The 7,500-nt window shown below is 38.0% G+C and overlaps 1 protein-coding gene across 9 annotated transcripts in view; it reads left to right on the forward strand.

Annotated features, from left to right (window-relative positions):
- Window positions 1-7,500, forward strand: part of LOC137993253 (uncharacterized) — a 61,637-nt gene that overhangs the window by 6,407 nt on the left and 47,730 nt on the right. For 4 of the 9 annotated variants that reach the window (XR_011121840.1, XM_068838983.1, XM_068838990.1 and 1 more), the window contains exons 2-6: window positions 134-361; window positions 2,612-2,815; window positions 3,365-3,477; window positions 3,856-4,048; window positions 6,470-6,556. The gene's annotated coding sequence lies outside the window, so the exon portion shown is untranslated. Of the gene's footprint in view, window positions 1-133; window positions 362-2,611; window positions 2,816-3,364; window positions 3,478-3,855; window positions 4,049-5,456; window positions 5,517-6,469; window positions 6,557-7,500 lie in introns of all 9 variants that reach the window. The other 5 variants (XM_068838984.1, XM_068838988.1, XM_068838989.1 and 2 more) reach the window with 5 other exon arrangements.

The raw sequence follows: 7,500 nt of genomic DNA on the forward strand, positions 1-7,500 counted from the left end.
AATTGCATGTCAAAGGAGTGAATTTTTCCCTCTATAATGACCGGGGATGAACAAAGCTGTGTTTTAACAGTGAAGGTTTTGTCTGGGACTGCTATGGATGATCTAATACAACTCATATCTCTTAACTGTCCAGAAGGTGTAACTACTGTCAAAAACTTAAGAGAATTTCAGACATTCCTGCAAGCTCTGCAACATCCCATTGTCAGACATTACTATTGCCCAAGAAAGGGATGCCAAGTTTACATTGGGGTCAACGAACCTGGAAGCAAAGATACATGCTTTTTATGTAATGAGCCTCTTTCACAAGACAATTTCTTCTTGGAGCTTCCTATAGAAAGCCAACTCGGGGATCTCCTTTCAGGTACTTTTTCGTATAATTTTTAGACATCATGTTCAATGTTTTGTTTAATTGAGACTTGATGCACCTGTCCATGGTTGGCCCCATAGTTGGCAAGATTGTCATTAATTTTGGGTGATGATGGGTACAGTAGAAGTACCATACATAACATACTGTGACATACTATACATGTACATAACTTGGCATTTTGACACATTCAGTGGGTGTTTACTGGAACTTGAGAAGGTTAAAGTGCTACGATGACATTAATTTTAAGATCATGATAATTTTTGGAAATTACATAATAATATTGGTCCAAGTTACATTTCTGTAAGTTACATTTTTTAACTGTACCTTTTTATATTTTAAGGCTTTAGGGTACAATAATATTGTACTCTAAAGGCTAAAAAATGTAAAAAGTATACAGTATACAGTTTACATAACTCTGCATATACATGGACCGCAACATTCTTCGTTTTCCAGCCACACTAATGATATTGGCTCCTCAAATTACTTTGGCAACATTTTATACTAGTATTACCCTGCAAGCAAAGTCTCTTTTGATCTTCCTAGATAAGTCGGGAAGAGGAAAGAACACTTTGCTGGCCGCTGTGACATTTTTTATTGAGCATGCGTTGAAAATTCAATTGTCACAGTTTGGTGTGAGTCACGCGTTACCAGTAACCACAAAATCAAAACAAACAGTTGGGATATTTTCGAACAACTCTGGCAAACACACGACAACCAAGGAATCATTTCATTGGAAACTCAAGATGGTTCATACTTTTAAATTGCCATTTCATTTCTTTTATTAGAAAATTTATAGGTTTTTGGCTGACTAGTTTCTGTAACGGACATACAGAGGGAATACAGTACAGCCCACGGGCATTGCAGCACTTACACACGCGTAAATTGCGTGCAATATGGCGGATTTCCACGCAAAATCCACGCAAAAAACACACGTGTTAATTTTTACACGATCTTTTACACGCAGACTTTTTACACGCAAATTTGAGTGCATTTTACGGTGACTGATTTTGCTTATAAAAATACACGCAAGTTGCATGTGTTTCTTTACAACAGCAAATGTGGCTGATGTAAAATTAGAAACCGACACTGTGGAAAAACGTCTTTTCGCAGTGAAAGAGAAAACAACTTACTATACACGTTCTCTTACTACGATCATGCTACGATCGCGAATGTCAGGTTTTGTAATCAACGATTTACTTGGCTGTTGGCTGAAGTGCTACTTTACATGTAAGCAGGCGCTCGGACGGACTTAGTACACCGTTTTTTTTTCCAGACTTGCAATACGTGCTTAAAACATGGTTCGAGTTCATGTAAGAACTTGTAAATATTTAAAAACAATATTCCTTAGGTCAAAAAACCTGGAACACTTTTAGCCCAGATAACATAAATGTGCCTGGAAAGTTTGATTTACGCTAACAAATTAAAGCCAAATTAAAGGAAATATATAAGGGGCGACGAATTCTCGAATTCATGACTTTTTACCACAATGCTTTGCATTTAACCACATTTTTTTTTACCAGAATTCATTGCATTTAACCAGAGTGCACTGCACTAATTTTTACCAGACTGCAATGCGACAGGGACAAGTCAAATGTAAACACGACGAAGAGCGTGCATCGTTCGCTTCCCAGATTCAGAGTTTTCTTTGTAGCAAATTTTCTACAGCACGGTTAGAGGTCTTAACAAATTTAAGACACGCAGGAGTCTTTCAGATGAGTACGATGGTTAACTTGGGGATTGGATTTCAAATCAAGAGCCTTTGACTTGTCCAGGCGTTAAACTTGACGAGAAGATGAGCATTTGCTCTTTGACCCAGCAACACAGGAGATATACAAATTCCAGCTTGCTAGAAGATGATGTGAAAGTGAGAAAATGTCATGCCATGCTACTCGTAAGAACCTGTAAGAGCCCAAAATGGATGTGATTTTGACCATTTGCTTCAAAATAAAAAAATCGAGATACCAAATCGAGATAACAAAACATATGTATTGCGTCGTACTTTGCAGACGAGGACGTGTATCGTCGTTTTGTAAAGTTTGTAAAGCATAATTATGTTTGTTCATTCATTCATGTTGCGGCGGGCAGAGTCTTCTTTCCTCTTCCTGACGTATCTAGGAAGATCGAAAGAGACTCTGCTCGCAGGGTATACATGTACTAGTATACAGTTTTAAAATAATTAAATTATACATGTAGTTTCATGATCACCCTGACTTTCTCACGTGCTATTTCTGTTTTTCAATTTAGACACCAACTTTCTGGAAAAACTCAACTATCACTTCAACAGGACCAAATCTGACCCAGAAGCAGTTGAAGATATTTATGATGGCGAACTGTATCAGATGCTTTTCAAAGAAGGAGGTTTCCTGTTGGTGTAGCAATTGTGCGTTCTTCAGGTGCTAGTGTCTGGCCAGTTTATCTCACAATTAATGAACTGCCATCACTGGAAAGGTTAATGTACATGGCTTGTTTAGCATAATCAAGCACTCTACTATTAGACTAGGATTCCTACTCACTATTTGGTTATATATAACAGATTTATATTGTATTTCAGTTAGATTAAAATGTACAATTTATGCGACTAGATATTATTAACAAAACAATCCAATCTGTTTTATTGAGTGCTATCAGCTTCTTCATTGAGGTTTACCACAAGTACACTAAAGAAGATGCATAATGAAATAAAATTTTGCATTTTGACTGTAAAATGGAAATTTTAGAGTAAATGGATAGAAATATAAAATTGGCAACCAAGCTTTATGATCTCGCTACTTAAACATTTAAGTCAGTCACCAGTTTGCTCCTTTTTGAAGAGGTTTCATATAGTTTTGGACCCTGGAACTGTATAGTATACATGTATTTGTTTGATGCACTTATTTATTTACATAACCAGAATTGGTTCAGGTAGCCAAACATTCCATGATCATACAATAATTATTTGACTTCTCTTAATAGTATAAGCACTTAATATCTACTTATTTAATATATTTTTCTTCTCAGATCGAGCCGTAAAAATCGTTTGTTTGCTGGACTTTGGTTTGGGAAAGGAAAGCCGCACTTACCAACATTTCTAAGACCATTTTCCCTTTCAATCCAGGGGCTTTTCTCTAGTGGTAAGTGTGTCATTCTTCTTACCACGCACAATCACCCAAATATACATACAAAATAAATTAATGCAAGCTAAATATGTTGGGAAAATGCAAATCTGTAGCAGAAAATTACAAGGACCTGCAAGGTTCACAACTTGAGGTGTGGCTTTTAAATCAAATTACATCATGCACATATATTAAGTAACGTGATAGTAACTTGTTGGAACTTCTCAAGAGTAATTGTTTACTTTATCTGTTGGTTATTCTACAATTGTTATAGCAATACAGTGTAAACATGCCCTTGATCGAGACCCATTTAAGTGGAGTCATGCCACACAATCTGTTTATAAGTAACTCTTGTTGATTCCAATTTTAATATTTTTCTTTATTCTTTTCTCCAAGGATTAACTGTCCCTTCACCCACAGAACAGGAGGTACGAACACACAAAGCCATTCTCCTTGATGTTGCTGTTTTTATGCACCAGCTCGTGCCATGTGGCTATGTATGAAACAGTTTAATGGTTATTTTGGGTGTGGCAAGTGTAAAGAGCCTGGTAAGCAGCTCATGATAGGAGTTGGGAAGAAGAATGTCCAGGTACATATATTGCCACATATGGCATGTACTAAAACCCGGAACACCGAAACGAAACCACCGGAACCACCGAAAAAGCTATAAAATGTTGAACAAAACGATCGAAACAGCCTCGACGCATTTTGCCTAAAAGATAGAATCTGGCATCCAAAACACGGAATCCAGAATGGGCATTATTAAAATGCTTACAATCTTTCTATTATCTTAGCCTTTATTACTATACGTTTGGTTGTATAAGTTAGTGCCCAGGCAAAAAATCATATATCGATTGAAAGGAAGCTGTGAGCTGTGACCAAAATTGTTAGCAATCTATCAGGCAAACTTAAAAAAGACAACTGATGGCTACCAAAAGTGAAAACACGTGAATCAAGTAAACATTTCCGAGGGCTACATGTACAATTCAGCTGTTATTTCCAAATATCTCGCATTGTTTCCAGATAACGCAACAGATACTCGTGACATATCTTTTCAAACATTCAATAGTCTGCTAGTGTCCTTCTGCCAGTATATGCCGAATATAAAACATCTGATAAAACATGTAAGACTGTTTCAATAATGCATCATGGAAACAGTAAAATAACTATATATACATCTGTTTTTATTCTTGCCATACTTCCTAATGTTCTTTTTTAAGTCCGGATTCCAGACTCCCGATTCCGTGTTCCACGCTTTATGGCTGTTGTACTGGAGACTTCGGCAAACATCCATCCAGCCTAACTCATAACCAAATGTTTGCCCAAGTACATCCAGACGGATAATTTGTCTCCAGTATAAAGACGGCCATTGAGGCTGTTTCGATCGTTTTGATCGAGTTTTTATAGCTTTTTCGGTGGTTCCGGCAGTTTCGTTTCGGTGTTTCGGTGGTTTCGGCGGTTCCGATGGTTTCGTTCCGGTGTTCCGGGTTTTAGTACATGCCGCCACATATATCCTTTCTATGAAGAACATGCCATTAACCCATTGGGACGTGCCCCAGTGCATGTGCATGAGGAGATGAAAAAGCAAATAAAATATGATAAACCTGATATTTGTTTATATTAGCAATCTTCAGTTTGGCGCAACAAAAATAGTGTATACGGAGTTGTACTGTTTTATCATAATGAAATTGTTTCAAAGTGAATTGAAGCTTGTTAGGTAGCAAATTCAGTTGGCACGAAAAAGTACACATGCAGCATTTTCTTACTGATTCTACAAATTGTACATGGCCATTTGTGCTTGTGACTCTGGTGTCATTTTCATTTGATAGCTGAGAATTTTTTCTTGCCAGTTGTGAGGAATATACATGCAACAAAGTACAGTGTATCTTTTATGTGGTTCCATAATAAGTAATCAATCATTCAAATCATTGTTGTTCACTTTTTCTTAACTTTTTAATTCTAATCTTGTGTAATTTTATTTTCCAATTTAATTAAAGATCTGCCCGCATTAGCCTCCATTCCATGTTAGATCCAATCCAGCCGTGAGAATTCGAAAGGTATTTTTGCCCCGGTTTATGATTATGGAGAAAATGTAGATCTTAACGAGTGTTATTGAAACCCAAAAAGAAAATTGGGAGTAACCTCGCATTTTTGAAAGATAATAAATAATATTAGTAAAGAGCTTTAAAATACAAAGCAATGTATGGCGTTCTGTCTCAAGTTGAAGCTTAATTATCTCTCAAAAATGCATTGTTACCCCCAGATTTCTCTTTGGATACCAAGAGTACTTACTAAGATCTACTATTTACGTATAGTTTTAAACCGCGCAAAAATATCCCTGTATTAATAAGCACCACCCATAGGAAATCCGACTATCTCGAGATGCGCAGAACGTATGCGCAATAATAATAGTAGGCGCCGTCCTTAATACGCAGGCATTGCTTTCGTAGAAAATGAGGCTTTTCCTGAAACCAGCGGGATGAGCAAATTTCCCCCTTGGTCGAGCTGTTTAATAAATCGAAATTTGTTCTTCTTCTTTTAAGCCACCGCTAAATCCTTTATCGACAACGGAGCTAACTGCTCGATGTAACACTTCTTTAAAAGAAGGTCTCTTCGCCATTTAGCCTGCGTAGTGAGTGATTTCAGCGAGCGAAAAACGAGTCCAGCAAAAGCGAATAACTTTCTCTGATTTATTCGCTTGCTACTAGGATACATTATATTGACATGAGGGACTGAGGTGTTAATCAAAAATTCCGAGTCGTGCAATCAGAGATCCCGTTCGTGGACTAACGGGAGTTTTCATAATTAAGGGTTTGTCCGCAAGCGTTTCCTTCTCCTCTCCTCCCCTCTCCCCCCCCACCCCCCCCCCCCAATTTTTTTTTTGCGCTAGCCCGATTTTCGCGCGGCCAGGAAAATGAATTCGTTTCTCGCCCGCTGGAGACGCTTGCTACGCAGGCTACTGAGCCATCGGTGCACGATTTTGTCAATTCCGACATGCATTTTTTTCTAGTACATAGAGCATCTGCCACTAAGGAAACAAGTACATGCCATGACTCAGCGAAAGAAAACAGGAGCAAGAGAAAGCCAAAGTAAAAAAGTAAGTGATCCGTTTATGTTTTGCAAAGGGCTAGGCTAGGTTTTTTCTGGGGATGGCCCTTTGAAAACTGGAAAATCTTGCAACTGACTGAAGTAAAAAAAAAACCTGAGCTTCTCAATAGAGCCAAAGTAACATTGCTTGCAATAACTCTCTTCTTTAAGTACTCTGTGTTACATGTATAGGGGGTAGGGGTCTGAGGAGAGAAAAATATAAATAATGAGGACGCCTTAAGGACGGTGCGGTCTTACTTAAAGGTTCTTTTTCGCGATTTATGAATATGCGGAAAAAGCAGGTCTTAACAAATGTTATTGAAATCCAAAAAGGAAATTAGAGGTAGCCTCGCCTTTTTTGAAAATAAATAATCAACAATATATTTAAAAAGGTTTAATATACAAAGTAATGTATCGCGTTCTTTTCCAAATCGAATCTTAATTATCTCTGAAAAATGCGTGGTTACTCCTAATTATTTTTTCGGATAACAACAGCGCATCGGTGGCTCAGTTGGTTGAGCACCGGGTTGTCACGCGGGAGGTCGTGAGTTGAACTCCGGCCGGACCAACACTCAGGGTCTTTAAATAACTGACGAGAAAGTGCTGCCTTTGTAATTACATCTGCAAATGGTTAGACTCTCTAGTCTTCTCGGATAAGGACGATAAGCCGGAGGTCCCGTCTCACAACCCTTCAATGTTCATAATCCTGTGAGACGTAAAAGAACCCGCACACTTGTCGCAAAGAGCAGGGCATGTAGTTCCCGGTGTTGTGGTCTGTCTTCTGTGGTGTATCATGGTTGAGAGGGTAAATGCTCGGAGAAATTACTATCTACACCAAGCTACTCTAAAAATCCGAGGGTAAATAAAGATGTATGATATGTATGATATGATATGATATGATATGAAGAGCAAGTGCTAAGCTCTGCTTTTTCCGCATCGTTTTAAACCACGCAA

The sequence above is a fragment of the Montipora foliosa genome, chromosome 2, assembly GCF_036669935.1.
Source record: "Montipora foliosa isolate CH-2021 chromosome 2, ASM3666993v2, whole genome shotgun sequence".
In the NCBI taxonomy this organism is placed as follows: Eukaryota; Metazoa; Cnidaria; class Anthozoa; order Scleractinia; family Acroporidae; genus Montipora; species Montipora foliosa.